Below are 26,948 nucleotides of genomic sequence, written 5' to 3' on the forward strand. Positions count from 1 at the left end.
TGGCCTCTGCTGGGGCTTCATTTTTTCCATTATAAACAATGAACTTATTCCATTACATACACCTCATTAGACAACTGCCATCCATCTGTTCAGGAATGATGGTGTCCCCTGCTCATGTATACATTTATTAATGCCTCAGAAAAGGAAAACTCTTATTCATTATTTCTTTTAATTTTTTATGATCCTATTAATTATTATGCTTTTTATTGATTTGTCATCATCCATATTTTTCTAGTATGTAAATTTCTAACATGTTAGGGTAAGTACTTCTCTGTCTTACTCTCTTTTAATTCTGCAGTGCCTAGGATAGATTCTAATATATGGAGGCACTTAGTAAGGAATATATGCATGCATGCATGCATGAATATGCATGTGTGCTCCTGTGTAAATGTTAATGTCGGATAGATTTCCAGAAATTTAAATTGCTTTGTCAAAGTTAGGTACATTGTAATTTTATGATGTCCCACCTAATTATCCTTCAAATGGATTTTACTAATAGACATTTTCATCAAATATATATGAGAATTCACATTTCCATAAATTCTTACCAATACATGATCTTAGTTGTATTATCAGTCAGTGTGTGAAAAATATTTCTATTGATTTAATTTGTATATCTTTGATGATTTGTAAATTTGAGCAGTTATATATTTTATATGTATATATGTATACACATACATACACACACATTCACACACACACACATATATATCCTGTCCCTTTATATTTCTTTCTCTGTAAATAGTCTGTTTACACACTGCTCATTTTCTTATTTTAAAAAAATTATTTCTTTGTGAGAAGTCATTTTGTTCTAGGAATGCTATTCATTATATGTTGATTTGTACCTTACAACCTTTATAAAATCTTGTATAGCGTATCTTCTTATTTTTTAATAACAGTCTGTTTTTTTCTTCCAGTTCTTAAGCATTCTGTCTATTTTTCTTGCCTGCCTGAATAGCTTGTACTCCTATACTCTTCTGAATAGGAATGGCAATCACCAGCTACCTTGTCTTGTCTTTGATCTTAGAGAGAATGTCTTAATTATGTTTTTATCTGCAAGTTATTTCTTTTTGCATGCTCTTTATTGAGTTTATAAAGTTAATTTATTTTTCTAATTTGCCAGTAGATTTTTTTTAAGTTATGTATGGATCTTTAATTTTATCTCCATTTCTATTGAGAGAAATCATTGAGAGGACCTTATAATTTCCTTTCATTAATATGTTTATGTGATGTGATACATTATATTAATTGATTTTTAAAAATAAATAACCATACTTGCACTCCTGGAATGAACCCAACTTCGGCATAGCTATTTTATTATAATCGTTTATTAACCTTGATTGACTTCAGTTCGTCTATGTTTTGCTTACAGTTTTTGTACCTAAATTTCACCATGAATTTTGACTTAGTCTTTCTTGTGATGTTTTCATTAGTTTTTAATTTCAAGTTTATGCTAATAACTGACATTTACTTTCTACTTTTCTTTTAATTTCTTATTTTCTGTATATTACTATAACCATCAATTAATAATTATGTGTACATGTATATATATGTATGTGATTTCAACAACTGTGAAAACATCCCCAAAATCATAGAGAAAATAGTTGTTTTAGTACTAGTTGTAAAATGGAACCTAAATTTTCCACTGATGTAAAATGTCATTTTCTTACCATATATATATTTTTTTTCTTTTTGTGGCTTGGTAGCTCATTTCTTTTTTTTTTTAATTTTTTATTGGATTTTAGGTTTTGGGGTACATGAGCAGAGCATGCAAGACAGTTGCGTAGGAACACACATGGCAGTGTGCTTTTCTTTCCTTCTCCCCTTCACCCACATTTGGCATTTCTCCCCAGGCTATCCCTCCCCACCTTCCCCTCCCACTGGCCCTCCCCTTTTCCCCCCAATAGACCCCACTGTTTAGTACTCCCCTTTCTGTGTCCATGTGTTCTCATTTTTCATCACCCGCCTATGAGTGAGAATATGCGGTGTTTCATTTTCTGTTCTTGTGTCAGTTTGCTGAGGATGACGTTCTCCAGATTCATCCATGTCCCTACAAACGACACGAACTCATCATTTCTGATTGCTGCATAATATTCCATGGTGTATATGTGCCACATTTTTCCAATCCAGTCTATTATCAATGGGTATTTGGGTTGATTCCAGGTCTTTGCTATTGTAAACAGTGCTGCAATGAACATTCGTGTACATGTGTCCTTATAGTAGAACGATTTATAGTCTTTTGGATATATACCCAGTAATGGGATTACTGGGTCCAATGGAATTTCTATTTCTAAGGCCTTGAGGAATCGCCACACTGTCTTCCACAATGGTTGAACTAATTTACACTCCCACCAACAGTGTAAAAGTGTTCCTTTTTCTCCACATCCTCTCCAGCATCTGTTGTCTCCAGATTTTTTAATGATCGCCATTCTAACTGGCGTGAGATGGTATCTCAATGTGGTTTTGATTTGCATCTCTCTGATGACCAGTGACGATGAGCATTTTTTCATATGATTGTTGGCCTCATATATGTCTTCTTTCGTAAAGTGTCTGTTCATATCCTTTGCCCACTTTTGAATGGGCTTGTTTGTTTTTTTCCTGTAAATCCGTTTGAGTTCTTTGTAAATTCTGGATATCAGCCCTTTGTCAGATGGGTAAACTGCATAAAATTTTTCCCATTCTGTTGGTTGCCGATCCACTCTAGTGACTGTTTCTTACCATATATTAAGGACATATGCTTCTGTGTTCTTTTCTGTTTCATTGATCATCTTTCATCAAGAATCTCTTAATCTTGTCTTTTTTTTTTTTTTTTTTTTTTTTTTTGGTCAAGAGTCTTGTTCTGTTGCCAGGCACCAGGCTGGAGTGCAGTGGCATAATCTTGTCTCACTGCAACCTCTGCCTCCCGGGTGCAAGCAATTCTCCTGCCTCAGCCTCCCTAGTAGCTGGGACTACAGATGCGTGCCACCACACCCAGCTAATTTTTGTATTTTTTGGTAGAGATGTGGTTTCACCATGTTGACCAGGATGGTCTTGATCTCTTGACCCACCTTAGCCTCCCGAAGTGCTGTGATTACAGGCATGATCCACCGTGCCCAACCTGACTTCTTAAAATAAAAACCCTTTATAGCTAACCGACCATGACCCCATCTCTATCATTTTGCTTGTTCAAGACTAGCTTATGGATTAAATACTTAAATGTAAAACCCTAAACTATAAAAACCCTGGAAGACAACGTAGGGAATACCATTTAGTACATAGACACGAGCAAATATTTCATGACCAAGATGCCAAAAGCAATTGCAACAAAGGCAAAAGTTGACAAATGAGATCTAATTATACTAAAGCACTTCTGCACAGCAAAGAAACTATCAAAAAAGTAAATAGACAACCTTCAAAATGGGAGAAAATTTTTGCAAACTGCATCTGACAAAGATCTAATATCCAGAATCTATGAGGAACTTAAGCAAATTTACAAGGAAAAAACAAACAACCCCATTAAAAGGGGCCAAAGGACATGAACAGACACTTCTCAAAAGAAGACATACATGCTGCCAACAATAATGAGAGAAAGCTCAACATCACTGATGATTCTCCCCTTTTTTGTGACAGACCTCTGTAAGATTTTGAATAAAAGTTATGATAACAGGCATACTTGTATTTTATATTACTTTGAAGTTAATGGTACTGTTTCTCATTAAGAATAAGGTTTGCTTTAGGTGATTACATGAACATCGCTTTTGTCAGTCTGTGTAAGTGCCTTCTATTTCTAGTGCACTGAATTTTCCCTTTTTAACAATATTAATATGTATAAATTTCAGCAAAGAACTTTTCTACATTTATTGGGATGATTTTCCATTTTTTCTTTTAATATATTAATGTACACTTATATTTGTAAAATAAACTCAACTTGATCATGTTGCCTTTCTTTATGCTACTCTTGGTTTGATGTGCTGTTACTATTTTTAGTATTATTGTCGGTATGTTCATAAATGAGACACGTTTAATTTTTGTAACAATTTCAAAGTAAGGTATATGCACTCATTATCTATTCTCTAAATTGGTCTATATATTGAAATACCTAATCCTTGAAAATCTGTTTGAATTGGCTTTAAAAAATTGTAGACCTGTTGATTCGTTGGATTTTTTTTTTTTAATTACTGTGCTAGTTTCTTTAAGTTATTATAGTACAAGGGAGGCTTTATTTTTTTTAAATAAGTTTGATATTTAAAAAGTATATGCTCAATTTTATTTAACTTTTCAAAACTGTTGACATAAAATTTTTATATCATACAATTTGATTATATTCACATCTCGACTGTGTCTTATGTACGTGTCTTTCCATTCACTTAATATAAGTTGTCATGCTTTATTTTTTTATTAGTCCAGCAAAAATTTATCTCTTTTAGTCATTATTTTGTGTATGTTTGTTATTGTTTAAAGAACATATGTTGTATTCTTTCTTTTAGCAGGGAGCTATAAGAAAAGCAAAATCTTAGGAAAACATTGGCCAATGTACAGAAAAATAAAAGTGAATAGAGAAAAAGTAGTAACTATATATGATTGGAACACATATTTCTAGATTTTAAAAACTATGAAATCAAATTGAAAAGAGATTTACATAATGGAGGTCTTAAAATTTCTCAGATAATTTGTAAAAGCATTAAAATAACTATCAGATTCAGTGTATGATATTCCTACTTAAGCCTATTTTCTAATAAGTATCCCTGGTAATTTGAAATAATGATCTACTGAAAGGGGTGAAAGAGAAAAAAAATAAGTCAGATTCTAGAGTTTTGTCGATGAAGTATCTTTGTGATTGGCTTATTAGCACATGAAATTGGTTTGAAAGAAATACATCCAAAGTCTATTAAGTTTTTGAAGAAATTGTTTTGTCAAAGAAATCCTGAGCTAGGAAAAATACACTCAAACCAATCCTCCAGCCCCCCACATTTTCATAAGAAAGAAACGACTAGTGTAAGATGGATAGTCCCCAAGGGTAAAGAGCTAGCAAGTGTTTCCCAGGGAGCAGAACCTGAGGTCAAAGAGAACAATAAACAAGGAAGTAGTTTTTGGCCAGGAATGTGGGTCTCATTAAGGAACTTTCCCTACAGTAGGACAAATTATGTGTGTGTCTCAGTAGGACTGCTTTGTAAGACCTACCCAGCATAATTGTGTGGATATTATTATCAGGCATGTGTTCTGTGTTCTTTTTTTCTTTTCTTAAATGTAATTTTTCTATTACATTTATCTTATCCTTGCTCTACCATTGATGGCATACGTATGACTTACTGTTTTTATATCATGCTTTGCAGGACCACAACAACCACTTCCAGTCATGATGGAGAGGAGTGTTCAATACTCACCTGAGTCTTAGCTATTTAATATAATCAGCTCAAAATTCAGGATCTTTTTGTCTAGGGAGTGAGTGTGTACTACCTGAGGGACCAGGTACACCTGATTATCATCAAATAACTTTGTTAAAACAGTTTGTGCAGAACTTGCTTACTGCTCACCAACACCCTTATTCTCCTCTTATTAATCATAGAAATAGACATTTCCTAGCTTCTCTTGCTTTTTTGTGTGGGCATTTCCTGAGTTCTAGCCAATGAAGTATGAGCACAGTTTACATATATCATTCTAGACTTGACTTATTAAAAATTCCCATGAATGCTCCTTTAAGCTTTATTTGCTTCCTGTCTAGTGGAATGGAGAAGACTTCCAGGGAAGTCTTGGATGGCATAGGGTGAAGATGGCAGAGTATCTGTTGACCATTTAGAGGAGTATTGTTCTCTGATCTGTTTACTCTTGTAAACAAGAAATAAATTTCCAATATGTGCTATTTCATATTTTGAGTCAATTTGTTGACAGTAGCTAGTGGATCTTGCCTAATAAAAACAAGATTATTGAAGAAAGAACAGTAAAGACATGTATTAATAAATTCATCCTGAATGAAACATCATTTACTTCTTGCATGACAGTATTATTTGTAATCAATTTTACAATAATACTTGTATAACTATGTGGCCCTATTTCAATGTTTAAATCACCCAAATTATTTTTTATGGTGAAAACAGTAAGTTTTAACTCAAATAATTAAATTCAACATGAAAAGTGCTACATTATAGGAATATTGCTGGCTTCTGTCAGGATCTATTAAAGTGCATTTTATCAGGAATCTGTCCTCATTCCCTTTGCTTAGATTTTTCTCTATGTTGATTTCATTTCTGCATGTTCTCTGTGGTAAAGATGGCAACTTGCTGACTCAGTTTCAGAATGCCTTAAATCCATGTATTCCAGCAAGTAGAGTTCTGCTTCTCCAATACCTCTTCCAACTAAGTCTAGAGAGGACTGTAATTGGTCTATGCTGAGTGATATGCCTATGTCCAAAGGGATGAGTGTGGAAAATTTCATGATACACTCCTAATTTTGTGGTAGAGTACACATCAGAACCACACAATGAGTCAGTCCTATTTAGGAAATAGAGGTTCATCTCTCAGATGAAAGGGAAAAATTTGTAAAAACAAAGAAGATGTTCACTAATGGGGTCCTATCTGAATTTCATCTCTAACTACAAATGCTCAAAAGTAGATTTGCAGTTCTCCCAGAGTATCATGAATTTAAAAACATGCAAGGAATCATAAGGTAATACCCTAATTACCTCTCTCAACTTTCTGTTTAATCTCTCCTTACCTCAAAATGAGAATATTTTAGCAGCAGGAGAATTACTTTTTCATTTATAGACCTTTTTCAGGCACTAATGTAGGATTGAGTTTGACCTGATACAGCGTTCTATCTCTAAATGCTGTCATTCAGGAGTTTTATTGTAAATAAAATTTATTTTATATGATATCATATAGAGAACAGATTTACTTATTCTTTTCATGTAATTATGTAATCAATTGTTCCAGCATAATTCATTGAAAAGATATCTTGGCATTTCCCTAATTATTTCTAAAGGCACTGATACTAGATACAAATATTTATATATGAGAATACGAATCATGGCTCTCTAATCTGTTCATTATTTGTTTGTCTATTCCTGTGCCAGTATCATATAATTGGTACTAATATAGTATTCTGATATTGAGAGGATGAAGTACTCCTTCTAATGCTGTAGCTTTAAATTTGTCTTCCTTGTGCTTTTCTTTTTATTCTTCCATATAGATTTGTGGTTCAGTTATCAGCTTTGAAAATCACTTTTGGGAATTGAATTTGAATTGCATGAAATTTATAGACTAACTTGTAGAAAATTGACATTCTTATGGCATGATATGAATTTCCACATTCTTATAACCATGGGCATGTTATTTATTTTCACTTTTGAATATTATTGTGGGGTTTTAGTAATAAAAATAACAATAACAATTAGTTACATGGTGGTTACTATGTGACAGATGTCAATGTTCCATCCATATATCAACTTATTACATATTCTTATGGGAAACGGAGCATTATTACTCCATTATACAAATAAGAAAACCAAGGCACAGAGAGCTTAAGTAACACATGCTAATTTGAATTTGAAGCTTTATTTGAATCCATGCATTTTGTCTCCAGAGCTTGAAATCGTTACCAGTATCTGATACTGTCTCCCTAAGAACTTTGCCCAACTTCTTAGTGATTCTACTCTTGGCTTAGTATTTTGGATTTTCTAGTAAACAATAATATCATGTGTGCATAAGGCAAATACATTAAAATTTTTAAACTACTCAGTTGTACTTGCTTTCATAAAGCCTTAGCTAATTTCAACAAAATGTTGATTGCTGTGGGTGACAGTGGTACATCTTGTTTTATACCTAATATTAAATAAAATGCTACTAAATATAAGCGAGATGCTTGCTGTAAGTTCTAGTAGTTAAACACTGTAAAGTTATTTCTTGTCTATTTTCAAGAACTTTTTATTTTAAATGCACATGCAACTTCTCTAAAAGTGTTGATTAGTACCTAATATTTAAAAAAAAGTTTCTAAATATTGGTATTAAATGTCAATGAGATGCTTGCTCTAAGTTTTAGTAAGTAAACACTACAAAGTTATTTCTTTTCTATTTTTAAGAGTTTCTTCTTATAAATGCATGTGCAATTAAAAAATGTCTTATTTGCTTTTATTTTCTAGTATGAAAAGATTTTTGCTTTTCTGAGATGAATGCTATGTTCTCATGAAAGATTGCAGAGTCAAAAAGTAGCCTCTGGAGTTAAGACTTTTGGATTTTAGGACCTCCCTATGGCCCCTTAATAACTATGGGTCTTAGGAGAGTTACTGAACCTTCATAATGGGTACCAATCTTAGATCCTGGCAATAGGGATCCTTCTCTAGGCCAAGCCTTTGGAAGGTCCTTTGCATGACAATCACAAAAAGGTATTATTAGATCTAATTCATTGGATAACACTCCTCAGGTTTCTCTAATTGTTATGGTGGTGAATGTTTAATAGACTCTCATAAATGCATATGTATGTTTATATAGTTACATATACACATAAATATGTGTATATATATGCAGATATATTTATCATAAATTTTATTGATATAAAGGTTGTTTAACACACAACTTATAAATAATAATAAAATACTCAATATTATCTATTATAAAGTCTGTATAGCCAATTGCTTTTCACAGAATGTTTTCAATGACTTGAGGAACTCCTGTATATGGAGCCAACTTGCAAGTGTATTCACTAACTAATAAGTGTAGTCCTGATGTGAATGTTGCTTGATGTTTTTATTTACATTAACAGGACAGTGAAATAACACAGACATGTATTTGAACTTCACTTGTTCATCAGAGATGTGAGCAACTTCTTTGCTGAATCAGATAATAGGTTTAGAATAATGGAGTAATATTTTCTCATTTTTTTTTCTCTTAGCAAGGTAATGGCTATAGACAAGACACACTTTTAGGCTTAATGCATGTGATTAACATTTTGTTTGTGACTTTCTAAAGTTTAGAAAACAAAAGCAATAAATCAAACACTGATTTATAGTATTTGCTCTGATTTTATGTAAATTCTTCCAGCATGGCTAATTTCAAGCTTCCAGTGTGGGAAGAGATGCACAATAGCACAACACTGTATGGTATTACAGATTAGATGGAGATATATAATCTCAAGAGCATATAAAACAGCAAACTGTATTAAAGTTATTAGGAATTGGTGAATTTGGAATATTTCTTTACTTTTAATATAATTTATTTAAATACAAGTTTATAAAGTTTAACTTCTAGTAGTATCTATGTTAAAAGTTGGTTTGCAAAACTTTTGAAAATTTAGCAGGTCTTTAGAGCCTGTGTGAACACACTCTAACACTTACATCCCTGGCACATCTGCTGGCAGAATGCAGGACTCACTGCTGCCATATGACAACTCATAGTACTAAACATGCATTTGCCACACCTTCCAGGTTACAGGAAAGCACTCTCCACATCTCTTGGCTTATGTTTTAAACCAAAAAGGTGACCACATTCATTATGAAATGTATAGATTGGGCTGCTCCCTTTGTTGGAGATGGACTTTGCTATTGAGCACAAGGAGGATTTGAGCAGCTGAAGTGCAAAGGAAAGATAGAAGACACATTAACTTGACAAATATTTTCTTTAGAAAGGACCAGAGCAAGAGGTTTTGCACAATGGCATATCAAGTTACATAGTGCAGAAAGTTTTCAGTGTTGCAATTCATGGTTTGGAGTTACACATTCATTAATGTGGTATTCACAGAAGTTCCGCAGAGCAAAAAAGAAACATTTTGCAACTCTCAATAGTTGAAATTGTCTTGAAATTGTGTCTCTACACAGGACGTATATGACATGTAAAATCTTCATTGACAATGAAATGACCGTTGAACATTTAAATCTCAAATAGCATTATTTTATAAAATACACATTAATATTCAATTAAAATGTAAAAACAAATGCATAAATTACATGTATTGAAATAAGCATTTCAAACTTTGATATTTATTAATTGCAACTTGTACTGTAAGCTATTTTGTATAAATGTTTACTGAACTATGACATACTTTGATAAAAAGTACACTAAATTTAAATGTTAGGCTCAAATTTTCACACACAAAAAAGCACATCTGTGGAACTACCATCTGATGTAGAAACAGAACTTCACCAGCATTCCAGAAGTGTTCCACATTATGCTGACCCTTTTGGAGTCACTGTCAGTTCCAAAGGATAATCTTTATCCTGATGTCTTACACCAGAAGTTAACTATTGCTGCTGCTGCTGCTCCTTTATATGTATGAAACTCTACAGCCTGTCTTTTTTGCGTGTCTTGATTCTTTCCCTCAGCAGTATGTTTGTGAGATATATTCATGTTGTAGCACAAAGATTTAACAGTTCATTTTCCTTGCCATACAGCAATCCATTGCATGAATATATCACTATTTCTTAACTGTGTTATTAATGAACATTAGAGTTATTTTCCTAATTCATATTAAATGTTACTGCTATGAATATACATTGTATATATTTTGACAAATATGTTTTGAAATTTCTGTAGATATATATATATGTAGAATGGTAATATGGAATCACAGTGCATGTGTGGGTTAAGCTGTGGAACTACAGGCTAACAATTTTATGAATAGTACCAGTTTGAACTTTCATCAGCAGCATATGAGAGGTCAAATTTCTCTATACACCTGCTAACACTTGAAGTTAGTTTCATTTTTTTATTTTAATAAAATAAAAAATGGTGGATATACAGTGGTATTGCACCTATTTTTCTTTGCTTCTCTCTAATAACTATAACTAATGAATTTCAGCATTTTTCATATAAATAAATTTGTCACTTGGATTTTTTTTGAAAAGTCTAAATATTTTTCCCTTTTGTTTTCTACCTTTATATGTAGAATGGTAACAATGGAGTCACAGGGTATGTGTGGGTTAAGCTGTGGAACTACAGCCTAAAAATTTTATGAATAATACAGTTCAAACTTCCATCAGCAGTATAAGAGAGGTCAAATTTCTCTATATATTATACACCTGCTAACACTTGAAATTAGTTTTCATTTTAATATCATGGTGGATATACATGGTTGTAATATGCTATTACAACCTATTTTATTTTGCATCTCTCTAATAACTATTATGAATTTCAGTATTTTTCATATATAAAAATTTGTCACTTGGATTTTTTTGAAGAGTCTAAGTATTTTTTTCTTTTGTTTTCTACTTTTTCATATTGACTTTTAAGAGTTTGTCTTTATTTTATTTATGTTTTGGTTGGATATAACATATATTCAACAAAATTAAATATTTGACATAAATATTGAAGATACTGATTTTAATATGCACATATTAAATAATTTTTTCTTTTTTTTTTTTGAGACAGGATCTTGCTCTCTTGCCTAGACTGGATAGCAGTGGTGCAATCACGTCTCACTGCAGCCTCAACTTCCTGGGCTCAAGTGATTGTCTGTCTTGGCCTCTCAAGTGGTCGGGCTACAAGCATGCGCCATCACTCCTGGCTAATTTTTTAAGGTTTTGTAGAATCGGAGGTCTCATTATGTTGCTCAGGCTGTTCTCAAATTCCTAGACCCGAGCAATCCTCCCAAAGTGCTGGGATTACAGTTGTGAGCCACCATGCGCAGTCTTTTTATTCATTCTCAATAGTGTATTTCAACCAAATAAATGTTAATGTAACCCAAGGTACTATTTTTTATACTATTCTTCTTTTTCTTTCACAAGAAATCTTTAATACCCAAGATCAGAAGGATAGTTGCCTATATTTTCTAATAAAACCCTTGTTGTTTTACCTTCCATACTTAGATCTATAGACCATCTGCAACTCTGCAGCTGAGTTGTGTTTATGATTTCAGGTATTAAGATTCATTTTTAATGTAACTGTCTAGTTGATTTGGTGCCATTTTTAGAATTATCTTTCTTACCTAATGTATCGCATCATTGATTTATTTTTATGTGACCTTGCATGTATCTGTTTCTAGACCCTATATAAATACTTAAAAAATATTTTTTAGGCTTGATAAAACAGTTTGTAGGTTGTGGTAGTTAATAATAAGTCTTGATACTTGGTAATGTAGCTTACCCAGCTTTCTCCTCTGAGATCGTCTTTTTACTCTTTGCTCTTTACATTCCCATATATACTTTAGAAACAGTTTGCCAAGTTTTATGTAGACACACAAGAACCCACACAGGCACCAGCTTGGATCCTGATTAGGATGGCATTAAAGCTATACATAAATTTGGAGAAATTTGTGTGTTCAAATGTAGGGAATCCATGAGCCCCATACATTGGTGCTCCAGAATATAGGGATCTATGAGCCCCACATTGGGCACCAGAATGTAGGGAGCCAGACCTACATCACCCATGGGTACCCCAAGTTCAGTGGCGACAAAGGAATGAGAAAAGGACAAATTAAGAGAAAAGGTGGGACTGGGACTGGGGGCCATCACTTTATTACTCTGGAGGTGACAGTGAAGGTCCTGAGCTCTGATCATCCACACTATTTATTGATTACAATCACTTTGATCTACAGGGTAAGGACGGAGTGATGGTGGAATGAATCAGTGAGCTGGAAGTAAATCAGTGAGCCTGAACTGGTGTGTCACCCTAAGGATTGATAACAGCGACGATTTGGGAGTTTCACAGAACAAGAACATGTGATTTTCTTCAGCTTATTATCTATGTACAGCTTGTGGAACATGGACCTTACAAGTCTGGCTGTGTCATAGTGCTACAAAGGGGTTTTATGTCCTTGAGCACAATGTTTATGGTAACAGAGCCTAGGTTGCCCTGCAGTGGAACATGAGGCATGGAGAGGACTTCCTCCTCAGAGGCCTCCTATGGCCTTTCGCAGTTTGTTGTTCCTTGTTCATATGTTACTCATAACCAATTTATGTAGGCACTCTGTAAGTCCTTTCTCCTTTGCAGCTTTTCCCAACAATCAAGTGTGCTTCCAATTCATGAATGTGCTATATTCTTCTAGTTAAGATTTTGATAGATACAGATCATTAACTTCATGAAGTTTTCAGTGTACTAGTTTGCACATTGACTTTTAGATACTTGATTTTTGTTTTTAAAATTGTATTATATTTTAAATTTTTATCTTTTTACAATTTCTTATGCTATATAGAAAATCACTATTGGTTGTAATATATTGCCTTTGTATTCTGAAACCTAGCTAAATGCACTTATTCACTATTTTTTTTTTCTTTTAGACAGGGTCTTGCTATGTTGCCTGTGCTGGTCTCAAACTCATAGACTCTAGTGATTCACCTGCCTCAGCCTCCCGAAATGTTGGGATTACAGGTGTCAGCCACCGTGTTTGGCTTCACTTATTAATTTTAATATTTTGAAAATATTTTTAGAGATTCTGCAATTATAGTCATGTCACATGTAAATAATGAAAGTTATAATACATATTTTTTAAATTTTCAACTTCAGCCACTGTTTAAACCTCTCCTGTCTGATTGCAGTTGTCTACCACCTCTTGTGTAGTGCTGAACAAATTTTGGACAGTGGGTATCTTTATATTCCTTCTGATCTCAGGATTAAATCTTTAAAAAATTCATTATTAAGAATAAGATTTATTTTGCAAAAGGAGTTTTCTTTTTAATAAATAAAGATTTTTGAATAGTATCAAATCATTTAAAAATCTGTTGAGATAATATTTTCATGGATGATGTACCAAAATCTATAATTTTCAAATGTTACACAAACTTAGCATAGATAGATAGTACCCACTTGGTTGTGATGTTATTTTCCTCTTACATTGTTTGATGCCATTTAAAAATAATTTATTTAGAGTATTATCATTTACCTAATGAGAGAGGTGGTTCTGTAATTTTTCTTTCTTATAAAGCCCTTCTCAGGTTTGTGTTTGCAATTTGGAACATGTTGGAAACATTTCTTTCTTTCATTGTCTTCTGGAAAAGTTGATATAAAATTGATGCTATTTGCTTCTTAAATTTTGAATTTGACTAGCGGAGCTTTTTGTACATGAAGTTTTATTTGTAGAAAGTGTTAAAAATTGGTTCAATTTCTTTAACCATGTTAGAATATTCCAGTTTTTCTTTTCTAAGTTGTGTTTTCCAAGACATAGAACCATTTCACTTATATTTTAAAATTTAATAGTGTAACTTTGAAAATATTCTTTAATTATATTTTAATGTTTACAGGATGTTTAGTGTTCTCATCATTTAAATTGATATTGTCTCTGTTTCTATTTTCTGGACTAGTTCTGCAAATAACTTATTAAAATTGTTCTGAGTTCAAGTTAAAATTGTTAAAAATTCATATTTTCAAATAAAAGATCTTTCATCTTAGATGACTTTCTCTACTGTACATTTATTTTCTATTTCCTTGATTTTACTTTTATGTTTAGTAATTCCTCCTTTTTTTTGGTAAGATTTTGTGCTTTTTTTGTCATCTTGAGATGTAAGCATAGAAAAATAATTTATTTTCAGTTTGCATTCTTTTACAATACGTGTTTAAAGCTCTGAGTGTTCCTTTAAATTCTGCTTTAACTGCCTTTTACAAAACTGAAAACGTCTATTTCAATTAGCTTTCAGTTAAAATACTTTCAACTTTCTATAATGATTTCTTGTTCAACCTATGCATTCTTTTGAAATGTAATTTCGAGGATTTGGGGATATTCTAGTTAGTTTTTTTTTTTTTTTGCTGATTTCTGGCTTAATTTCACTCTTGTCAGAGGATATTCTCTAAATAATTATAATCTTTTGAAACATGTTAAGCTTTGCTAAAAAATCAAGAAAATTATCAATTTTGGTAATTATTTTATATACACTTGAAAATAATTAAAGTCTGTCATTGTAGGGTACAGCTTTCTATTTAAGTCAATGTGTTGATGTTATTTATCATTTGCCAATATATATGACAATCGTATATTACTATGAATCCTTTGATTATAAATTTACTCATTTCTTCATTTATTACTGCCCAATTACTGGTTCAGCATTTTTAAAGCTATATTACAAGGCATAATATAATTATAACTCTTATGTCTTCCTATGGACTATATTATTAGGATATGGCCCTCTTTGTATGTACTAGTGATTTAAATCTCAGATTTTACATTTTCTGTTCTTTTTGTTTCACATCATCTTTTTGTGCTTGTTTATAGTTTTATTTTTAACATCATTTTATATTCAATCTGTTTGTTTTCTTAGTTTTAAGTCATGTCTGTTAAAAGCAGCAGATATATGGGAATTTTTATCTCAGTTTGATAAGATTGTATTTATTTGGAGTACTTATTTGCTTTGTATTAAAGAGGTGATACATTTAAATGTATATCTATCGCTTTATTGTATGTCTTCTACTTATTCCGCTTTTGTCTTTCTTTGTTCTGTCTTTCTTTTGGGTGAATTACATTTTTAATATTTTATTATTCTTTCCAGTGATGGATTCCTTATTACATCCAATTTAGGAAATAATTTGGTCATTATCTCTTCAAATATTAAACGTTTATGTCCCATGAAAAAAGTGTATCCAATTCAAAAACATACATGACTGTTTTTTTCTGAAGTTAATACCCTACTTTTAGAAAAGGGCAGAATTGCTTTATTCGTAATTGCATTATCATCATAAAGAATTATATTCTTAATAGTCAAGATTTAATAAAATTAATACTTTTTACTGCTTTTTCATAAGTGAAAATGGTATTTAAAAAATAAAAACTATGTGGGAATTTTAATTGTGGGTCCAAGCTGTGAAGCAGAGTGCAAGTGTGAAGCTAAGTACAGCTTAATGCCACTGCTTTAATTTGTGTTACCGCACCAACACTTTTAACCACCATTGCTATTGCATTGCAGATGTCAACACAATGGAAAAGGTAAATGGCATCTTAATATTATGATGAAAAGATATTTCATATATGCAGATGACGTTTTAAGAAATTTGACCTTAATCAGGGTTGAGCCTGGTTGAGGTAAGGTTATATTTTTTAAGAGTTCCCTTCTCTCCCTTTAGCCATTTTCCTTGGGTGTAGCTAGTCAGGAATTGCAATAAATTGCAACAAAGTTCTGGAATGTTCCCTGGGACCTTTGCTTAGCTGGACCCTTTGCTTAGCTGCACCCTAACCATAAATCTTTGACTCTTCAGTGTTAATTGATGATAGAAAACTCCCTTCTTTCAATATACATTCAACTTAGCTTTGTAACCTTCTAGCTCTTGTCACATCAGATTCTGAGGAATAAACGTAAATCTGACAGCTTGTTTAATGCTGCTCAAATCTCCAATTTTATCTCTAGCACTGGAGACTGCTTAAAGTTCTTCTGATGTCTTTTCATTCCTCAGCAGTTGTTCTGTCTCAGCTAAGCCTGGATTTTCAATCTCTTTTGTGGTGCACACTTTTGGTAAATACCTCTTGGAAAAATGTATATGTAGAATGTCAGCTCAATTTTCTATGACATACTTCTATCCAGAATGTTGGCCTCTCTGGTCCTTCAAGCTTCTGAAGCTTTTTGATTTTCTTTAGAAAATGTTTTTTTCCATTTTGCTTGGCTTTTCCTTTTGTTTTTCGGTAATAATAGTACTGAAAGCTATTACATTCTGTTCAGAATATATTGGTTGTGGATTTATTTCCCCTTAATCTGCTAAAGATGATGTTACTTCAGTCTCTATAGTGCTGTATTTCTGTATAACCTTCTGTAATTTATTCTGGGTGATTATGTCTTTTGAAACAGTCAGGTCACTATTTTTTTCTTTAAAAAAATAAATCTATTATTTTAATTATCTATTGAATTTTATTTGTGATAAAAATATATTGATTTCATTTTTGAAGTTATATATTTTAAAAATCACTTTCTTATAGTGTCCTTTTTCTTTAAGGTATCTATTTCTTACTATTTACTTAAAACATATTAATTTCATAATCTCATGATTTTTACCATTTAGAGTCATGGGATCTCTAAATAACATGATGGCTATGTCTTATGACAAACTTTACTAGGGTTTCATTCCTTAAAGGAGATGATGATTTTTTTTTTTTGTATCCTTTTCATTTGAATGTTTTACTTTAGGTAGCCCTTTGTTCTTTGGATTGCAAAAACTTTGGTAAAATTTTTTTCTTTTTTTTTTATAATCTTTTTGCGGAAGTCCTTAGTTGTCTCACCTTTCCAAGGATGATTTTATTTTAATTTCGTAAATTAATATTTCAGCATCAAAAATATATTTCAAATTCAGACTTCACACTATGAGTGGATCAAGATGTGATTTTTTCAGGTATATTTTTAAACACCTACTAGCCCAAGTAAGAGGTAGGAGAAGGCATCGAAGTAGTTTTTTCATTTTTACAATTTTTTTAAATCAGGAAAATATTACTTTGGAGCCTACGTCTGTCAGATTCAGCCTACCACCTCATGCTAGCTCAAGGTAGTGCTCCTCATCTTTATGAGCACATTAAAACACAATTCAGGGACTTCTAAGGCATATGCATGAACTCAGATCTTCTTAGACCATTATATCAGCTCCCTTTCACAGCAAAGGCTTTCCATTTCTCCTGTACTTCTGGCCTTTGCTAATTGTTTCCCCCTCTTACTTCTTTACTTATTTTAAAAAAAAATTCTTTCCCTTTTTCTTTTCTCATTTTGAAATCAGCTATGTATTTTAAAACATTTTGATAATAAATTTTATCCACAATACCTATATGTTTGCATTAGGACCCTGGGAGTACTTTTCTAATTAGCTTAGCATACCATGCTGATGGACGTTTTGTTCACAACTTCATTTCACTCTTACATTGTCATATATCTCTTATGACTTTGCTAGCCTGAGGCAAATTAACTGCATCCCATGTATTGCTTCTATAATAACTTGTTAGAGTACCTTTAAAATATAATCTGAAGATTTTACTCCTCCCAGCATTTCAGTTTATGTCCATTATTAATTTTTTTTTCTTTTTAAAATTATAAGTTCTGGGATACATGTGCAGAACATGCAGGTTTGTTACATAGGCATACATGTGCCATGGTAGTGGTTTGCTACATCTATCAACTTGTCATCTACATTAGGTATTTCTTCTAATGCTATCCCTTCCCTAGACCCCCAATGCCTGACAGGTCCTGGTGTGTGATGTTCCCCTCCCTGTGTCTATGTGTTCTCATTGTTCAACTCCCACTTTTCAGTGAGAACATGAGGTTTTTAGTTTTCTGTTCCTGTGTTAGTTTGCTGAGAATTATGGTTTCCAGCTTCATTCATGTCCCTGCAAAGGACATCAATTCATCCTTTTTTAAGGCTGCATAGTATTCCGTGGTGTATATGTACCACATTTTCTTTATATGGTCTATTATTGATGGCCATTTGGGTTGGTTCCAAGTCTCTGCTATTTTGAATAGTGCTGCAATAAACATACATGTGCATGTGTTTTTATAGTAGAATGATTTACAATCCTTTAGGTATATACCCAATGATGGGATTGCTGGGTCAAATGGTATTTCTAGTTCTAGATCCTTGAGGAATGGCCACACTGTCTTCCACAATAGTTGGGCTAATTTACACTCTCACCAACAGTGTAAAAGCGTTCTTATTTCTCCACATCCTCTCCAGCATCTGTTGTTTCCTGACTTTTTAATGATTGCCATGCTAAATAGCATGAGATGGTATTTCATTGTGGTTTAGATTTGCATTTCTCTAATGACCAGTAATGATGATCTTTTTTTCATATATTTGTTGGCTGCATAAATGTCTTCTTTTGGGAATTGTATGTTCATATCCTTTGCCCACCTTTTTATGGTGTTGTTTTTTTTTATTTTTGTCTCATAAGTATGTTTAAGTTCTTTGTGGATTCTGGACAGTAGCTCTTTGTCAGATGGCTAGATTGCAAAAATATTCTTCCATTCTGTACATTGCCTGTTCATTCTGATGATAGTTTCTTTTGCTGTGCAGAAGCTCTTTAGTCTAATAGATCACATTTGTCAATTTTAGCTTTTGTTGCCATTGCTTTTGGTCTATCAGTCATGAAGTCTTTGCCCATGCCTATGTCCTGAGTGGTAGTGCCTAGGTTTTGTTCTAGGGTTTTTATGGCTTTAGGTCTCATGTTTAAGTCTTTAATACATCTTGAGTCAATATTTGTATAAGGTGTAAGGAAGGGTTCCAGTTTCAGTTTTCTTCATATGGGTAGCCAGTTTTCCCAACACCATTTATTAAATAGGGAATCCTTTCCCTATTGCTTGTTTTTGTCAGGTTCATTGAAGTACAGATGGTTAAAGATGTGTGGGCTTATTTCTGAGGCCTCTGTTCTGTTCCATTGTTCTATATATCTGTTTTGGTACCAGTACCATGCTATTTTTGTTACAGTAACCTTGTAGTATAGTTTTAAGTCAGGTACCATAATGGCTACACAAATAAACTAGAAAATCTAGAAGAAATAGATAAATTCCTGGATACATACACCCTCCTAAGACTAAACCAGTAAGAACTCGAATCCCTGAATAGACCAATAATAAGTTCTGAAATTGAGGCAGTAATTAATAGCCTACCAGCCAAAAGAAGCCTAGGCCCAGAAGGATTCACAGTTGAAATCTACCAGAGGTACCAAAAGGAGTTGATATCATTCCTTCTGAAACTATTCCAAAGAATAAAAATAGAGGGACTCCTCCCTAACTCATTTTGTGAGGCCAGCATCATCCTGATATCAAAACCTGGCAGAGAGACACAAAAAAAGAAAATTTCAGACTAATATCCCTGATGAACATCAGTGCTAAAATCCTCAATAAAATACTGGCAAACCAAATCCTGCAGCACATCAAAAAGCGTATCCACCATGATAAAGTTGGCTTTATCCCTGGGAGGCAAGGCTGGTTCATCATACACAAATCCATAAGTGTAATCCATCACAAAAACAGAACCAATGACAAAAACCACACGATTATCACAATAGATGCAGAAAAGGTCTTCAATATAATTTAACACGCCTTCATGCTAGAACTCTCAATAAAGTAGGTATTGATGGACATATCTCAAAATAAAAAGCTAGTTATGACAAACCCACAGCCAATATCATTCTGAATGAGCAAAAACAGGAAGGATTTCCTTTGAAAACCAACACAAGAAAAGGATACCCTCTCTCACCACTTCTATTCAACATAGTATTGGAAGTTCTTGCCAGGGAAATCAGGCAAGAGAAAGAATTAAAACATATTCAAATAGGAAGAAAGAAATAAAGGATATTCATATAGGAGGAGAGGAAGTCAAATTGTCTCTGCTTGCATATGACATCATTGTATATTTAGAGAACCCCAACATCTCAGCCCAAAATCTCCTTAAGCTGATAAGCAACTTCATCAAAGTCTCAGGACACAAAATCAATGTGTAAAAATCACAAGCATTTCTATGCACCAGTAACAGACAAACAGCTAAATCATTAGCGAACTCCAATTTACAACTGCTACAAAGAGGATAAAATACCTAAGAATACAACTTACAAGAGCTATGAGGGACCTTTTCAAGGAGAACTACAAACCACTGCTCAAAGAAATAGGAGAGGACATAGACTAATGGAGAAACATTCCATGCTCATAGATGGAAAGAATTAATATCATGAAAATGGCCATACTGCCCAAACTAATTTATAGATTCAATGCTATCACCATCAAGCTACCATTTACTTTCTTCATGGAATTAGAAAAAACTACTTTAAATTTCATATGGAACCAAAAAAAAGCCTGTATAGCCAAGACAATTCTAAGCAAAAAGAACAAAGCTGGAGGCATCACGCTACCTGACTTCAAACTACATAATTTCTTAATAGTTTCCATCAAACAATATTACAGTGCTTGGTGGGTATAGTAATTCCCCCTTGTGCCCCTACCTGCCCAACCCTTACCTGCAAAGATGTCTGTGTCTGAATTTCTGTAATCTGTGGATGTGTTAGGTTACATGGCAAGGGAGAATTGACATTGTAGATGGAATTATAGTTGCTAATCTTTTGGCCTTCAAATAGGATTTTCTTGATTATACTAATGTGTCAAATGGGATCAAAGGGTCATTTAAATGTGGAAGTAGTAGGTAAAAGTGTCAGAGCCTGAGTCAGAAAAATAGATGCAATGATTGAAGCAAGGTTAAAGTAATACAGTGCAAACACTCAGCCTGCCATTACTCACTTTGTTGATAGAGGTAAACCACAAAACACGGAATACAGGCAAACTTTAAAAGCTGGAACTGGCCATGAAATAGATTTTTTTCCTAGAGCATCCATAAAGGAATGTTGCTTTGCCAACTCCTCAATGTTAGTCCAGTGAGACTTTTTACAGACTTCTGAATTCTAGAACTGTATGATATTAAAATTGTGTTTTAAGGCACTAAGTTGATGGTAATTTGTTACAGCAGTAATAGAAAACATACACTGCCAATCCCCAAATTCTGTTTTAACCTAAAATATTTTGAATGTCAAAGCAGTAATATATCTTCATGACATGGAAAACAGAGGATTAATAAGAGATAGTATTTCTTAGCAATTACCAATCTACAGTAATAGAACACTGCCAGCTTTTAAAGTGTGGCTGTTATAGTTTAAGGGTTTCTGGTTTCTAAACATGCAGTTAACAAAGGGAAAAACATCTTTCTACTTTCTTTGCTGTTTGTGAAGCTGATCCATGTAAGATGTAAAAGAGCAGTTGGATATTTTTTTCTTCATGAAATTTTTTAGACATTATAATTAAGGTAAACTACTTCCAAAGCAGCAATAGTTTTACTTTCAAAAAAGTAAGCTTTTGTGATTTTTAAAATATTTTTTCATAGGTATTTAGTGTGAACTGGAGAGAGCCTGGCAGAAGCTATTGTCTTGTTATCATTTTAATTGTAAATTGAATATATTTCACAAAATACCAACTGGGGTACCGTGTTAGGTAGTATCAATGTGTGCCTATGGATTTGTATAAGCATATATTTTATCATGATAACTCTGGCAAACTAAATGGCATCAGTATGTAATCAGAGTCAAGGCTTGTTTTAATTTAGATTCTGAATTAGAAAAAAATCAGTACATACATTCAGACCGAAGAATGTTTTTAAGTTGCATTATTTCTTTTGAGATACTGAGACATTATTACCTATTTATATATCAAAGAGTTTAAAATAATCCTGACATTTTTATGTCTATACTTTAAAAAAGCTGGAAGTTCCTCCATCTGAAGTGCTCTCTTATTCTGTCTCTGTTTCTTTCTCTCTCTTGTCCTCATTTATTAAGAGCCTTGTGAGCAATTTGGGCATCGTCCATCACCCCTAGATGTTTTTGTGGAGGACATCCATCAGTTACATTATTCCGATTAAATATGTGTTTGGAGATTGGAAAAAGAATGTTCTTTATTATTTCTAATGCTTCCCTGATCCCCTCTCCTCCTTTAAGAACAGAGTAAAGTTCAAAAGACTGTGTTAAATCCCTTTTATTATTTTTTAAAGGTAAATATAAATTATTTTGGTAATACAAATATTTTATCTGCATAGACATAAAATAATGTGGTCTTTTAAATTGAACATGTCAAAATGAATTAAAATGCTGGAACATCCTAGCTGTGGTATTAATTGATTAGTATTATACTATTATGTTGATTATGTCAATGACTCATAAGCTCTGCCATTTCTGCATTCATTGGCAGCATAGCTGACTTTTAAAGGACTATTTCTGGCTTCATTGACATTTGTAGTGGCCACAGTTCCTTTCGGTCACATGCTCCCTTTGATGATACTTTCTTTATTGGCTCAGTGGTAAAAAATATCTTCAGTATTCATATTCGAGTACTCTGAACACAGAAAATCTCAGACATTGAAGCAATGGACCATCTAACATGCTTAATTATAATAAGTCAAATGGCAAATTTAAATGATGCACTTAAGTTTTAAATTACGTTTTTCATTTATAGGTTTAGCAGAGTCTTCTTTCAGTTTAGGAGTGAAGCAGAAATTCTGCCCCCTGCAAAAATTCAAAAACAAAAAATATGAAAAATCTCCTCAAAAGGTCAAAAGAAGAAGAAAGCAGCCTACTTGGCCTTAAGTTGGTTTATATTTTTGAGCCAGAGATGAATAAACAGAAGCAGCAATAATGGTTCATAGACCATTCAAAACAAAGTAAACATTATTTATTATTACTTTTCAATTAGGCATTTTAAAAATTTATTTTATTACTTACTGATTATTTCAGTCATGCCACATTAGCAGACTTTAAACTACTTCTTGTGTTAAAACCAATTAAAATGTATGGATTATATTTTAATTTGCATTCTATTTCACGTGTTCTGAAAAATCTTTATATTTCCTTTTAGGAAAAAACATATCAAACTCAGCCACCAAGTACCAATTAGTATATGATTCTTTCAACATTTTAGAAATCTAATCACTTATCAATTTTTTTTTACATTATAAACAAAAACATGCAAATAGTAATTTAGTGCATTTTCATGTATGTAAATTTGTTATTAACTATTGCGGCTATCTTATGCATAAAATGTAATTATAGAATATCAATTTAGCTCTGAAACACAAATCTCTGTACATAGGTATTCATATATTAGAAGTGATTTTTCCTTTTTTAATAGACCCAGCATTAAACTCATAAAACATATTTCTTATATTTAAATAAAATTATGATGCTTTTTAAAGATAAACCCATAAAACCTATTTATTTTGTTAAAATAAGATTAAGATGCTTTTTAAAGATGATAAGGCAGACATTATTCAAGATGTGTCTATGGGAAGGGAGGACTATTATGATAGGTATGGGGACAATTGCAATGGGATTTTTTTAGGGGCCAACGGAAATTGGGCTCTATTCCAAATATAGCATGACCAAATGGCAATTTCTAGCTAAGTAGTTAGGTTGTTGTTGGTGGATGAAAAATTACTAAAAAGAAACATGTGGGTAAGAGGAGAATCTAGCTAAACTTACCTAGAATGGTTCTTTTTGGACATAGACCACAATGATCAGACATTACCTGGAGATGGTAGAGGTTAAGGAAGCAGATCAGATGTCTAGGGTGATAAGAAATCAGCAGTTGGGGATTCTTGCTAAAATGACTTACCAAATATTGAGCTAAAATTGGATTTTACAAAGAATTGCGCCTATGGGCATAGGAAAAACTAACCTTCACTTAAACAGAATCTGGGACTTGATGAATTTAAAAAAATTATATTATTTATACACAGAGGCAAAGGACAATGTACCATACATCTTAATTTCAAAACATTACCTCTGGTTGTTTCGAATAAAGTAATAAGTTTTAGAAAGGATTCTGCAAGATCACGAAATTTAAGAGGACTCTGTAGAACAAGACTTGGGCAAGACCAATGTGAGAACAATCCAGAGAAATTGCCTAGTTGGAATGTTACCACTGGCTCTACCTTCAGCTGACTCTTATTGCTGCTGCCACTGTCCTTGTTATATTTGACTCCCGCGCAAATAATTTGACAGATGGCGCAAATAATTTCTAGCTGGACTTTGTATCTTTGCATAGCTTTCTCATATTTCACATTTTGGATCCTAGGCATGCAGAATCTTAGTGTTCATTCACGGGCCACTTCCCCAATTTCTACCCACCAAGGCAAGAAAAAGAGGACCACCTTTCCTCCTTCAATCTGTGTCTCAGGTCATCTCTCCTTCAGGTAAAATGGACAACTAAATGTATTGTTTGAAATTCTGGCTATAGGAAAACATTTCCTTCTCCACTGTCCTTTAATGCCACCTAAATATGATGGGACTGCTGTCTGTATCTGGATGGTATCAACCTGTGGCACCATCCTTGAGCTAGGTTTGAATTTGGAGAGTCAGGGGGCCATAGTTGTGATCTGAGGGAGAGGCAATGCAGCAAGAATAGATGGAACTGAGAACATGAGCCTGTTCCTCATGCAACTTAGCTGTGCCTGCAGGAAATTCTTGGTTTCTATTCTTTATATACTACCTCCACTTGGTATTGAAGTATTGCTGGTATAGGAGAGGGAATGTATCTTTTCCTTCTTCCCATCTTAGGTTCATTGAGTGAGGCCCCTTTAAGACAATGCAGATTAACAAAAGGAAACCATACAAATTTACTTAATATAAATTTTATGTGACACTGTATCCGTCATAAAGAAATGAAGACTGAATAAAGAGTTAAATGTTGGTGGCTTTTTTATAGTGTTTGATGAAAAGTAGAGCATCATGGAGAAATATGGGAGGAAGCTGGTATGAGCTAAAGGTAAGAAACGAAGCAAGGAAGACATTTAGCAAGGCTTGTTAATTTAGCTTTCTGTGTCCCTCTTTCTCCAGAGATAAAAATACTCCTTTCCTCTGGATATAAAAAGGGTACCTTTAACTTGAGAATCTTGTGACTGGCCTCAGGGGAAAGTCAGAAAAATCTTCCTAGGTTTTATGATCTTTCAGGGAGGAAAGGTAGGGGAAAGTCACAGAGACCTTTTCACATTCAATTTCTCAAATTCCTTCCACTTAAAATACTTAATATACCAAAATGTCATATTTTGGGGTAGCATGTCCTGAAGCTCATCACTGGTCATGTCTATCTTTATGGTTGATAAATCTTATGACACCTAACTGATGATGGACAACTTAGCTTATGTAGTCCTTGGTTGACTCTCTGCTGGAAATGCAATCAGAATTATTTATTTGCCGTGAGGCTGTGGCTTTTCTCTGACATCTAAGTTACACTTACTATGAATCTGTCTTGCATGGAAAGCATTTTATTCTTGTAAAGATATTCACTGTAAAATTATCAGTAAGATTGAGTTGTGAGTTTTCCTCCTTCACAGCCTGGACAAACTGAAGAAATTCTCTTCTAGTATCCTCATAATGCTTTCCAAATGACATAACTCGTATATGCCATTTAAAATTTAAAAAGTAATATTAAGAGACCTAACCACATGTCTAGTGATTGAGAATCTAAAAGCATACATTTCGTTTTAGTCATTAATTATTAATTTGATAGGTGGCATTGGCCAATTATCTTATCCTTGAATCCTTATCATTAAAGTGAATTTCCTTATATTTCTGAGGTTGTGAGGATTTCCTATTTAATGATTGAAACATATTGCAGCAAACACTAAGATGTTTACTGTCATTAAACAACAGATATTTTTTCCTGTTGATTCATGTAATTAGAGAAAATCAGAATTCAAAGGCAGCTTTTATACTGATCAAAGGGTTTCTGAGTAGGCCAATTCTAAGAGAAAGAACTGAACAAATTGGGTTGGCCAAGCTTGAGTTTTAGCCACCTTTAGTCTGCACTAAATAAAGTAGTGTCTTTAGGAACTGCTGGATAAATTTTAATATGTGTGTTCTCTTAGTCATTTTTATAAATATGATTTAATTTTGCTTAATTTACTTCCTTTTGCATTTTTTCATGATATGTTGGATCCATGCTAAGTTTATGTTAACATTATGAACCCTATAGAAACTAGTTAAGTATAAGAGAGGTTTAAGGAAATAATATTGAAGGAGATGACCATGTGGTTTTGTGGAAAGATCAGTAGGAAGCAGTAGCAGAATTTTTGTTATTCATGTATCAGAATGACTGCCCTTCCTTACTGGGTAAATTAAATCTGTAATGGTCTTGAGAGAAGAGACATGTCCTGCTGAGCTATAAAGGGTTGATGTGGAGAAAATTAAGAGTTTGACTATTGCAAGTGAAATTAGTGGTTTACAATATGCAGTTGGTCAAAGATAATGATAAATATACTTGTTTGGATACACAAATATATACCATGTATTGGTACCAATCCAATAGCAATTTTCCCTTATGGACAAAAAAAAAAAGAAACATTTTGAATGTGAAGTCAATATTTAGAGCTAATTAGAGAATACCACTGGGAAATTTGTAAGGTATAAATAAGAAGGAAAAGCATTTTATGACTGTCCAGTACAAATGAGAGTCTTTGTCAGAAAGTAAAATTTAATCTGAGAAATGAAGAATGAAGGAGCATATCATGAAACATTATGTATGAATTCTATGATTTACAACATATTTCTGAGATAACTTCAGTTTT

At 33.0% G+C, this 26,948-nt stretch overlaps 1 long non-coding RNA gene across 1 annotated transcript in view; it reads left to right on the top strand.

Annotated features, from left to right (window-relative positions):
• The window catches only part of LOC144581930 (uncharacterized), a 36,736-nt gene extending 22,449 nt beyond the window's left edge, over positions 1 to 14,287 (top strand). The window contains exon 2 of the long non-coding RNA XR_013533380.1: positions 12,499 to 14,287. This is a non-coding gene — a long non-coding RNA (uncharacterized LOC144581930). The remainder of the gene's footprint in view (positions 1 to 12,498) is intronic.
• The last annotated feature ends 12,661 nt before the right edge of the window (positions 14,288 to 26,948 follow it).

Source organism: Callithrix jacchus, chromosome 3, assembly GCF_049354715.1.
Source record: "Callithrix jacchus isolate 240 chromosome 3, calJac240_pri, whole genome shotgun sequence".
NCBI lineage: Eukaryota > Metazoa > Chordata > Mammalia > Primates > Cebidae > Callithrix > Callithrix jacchus.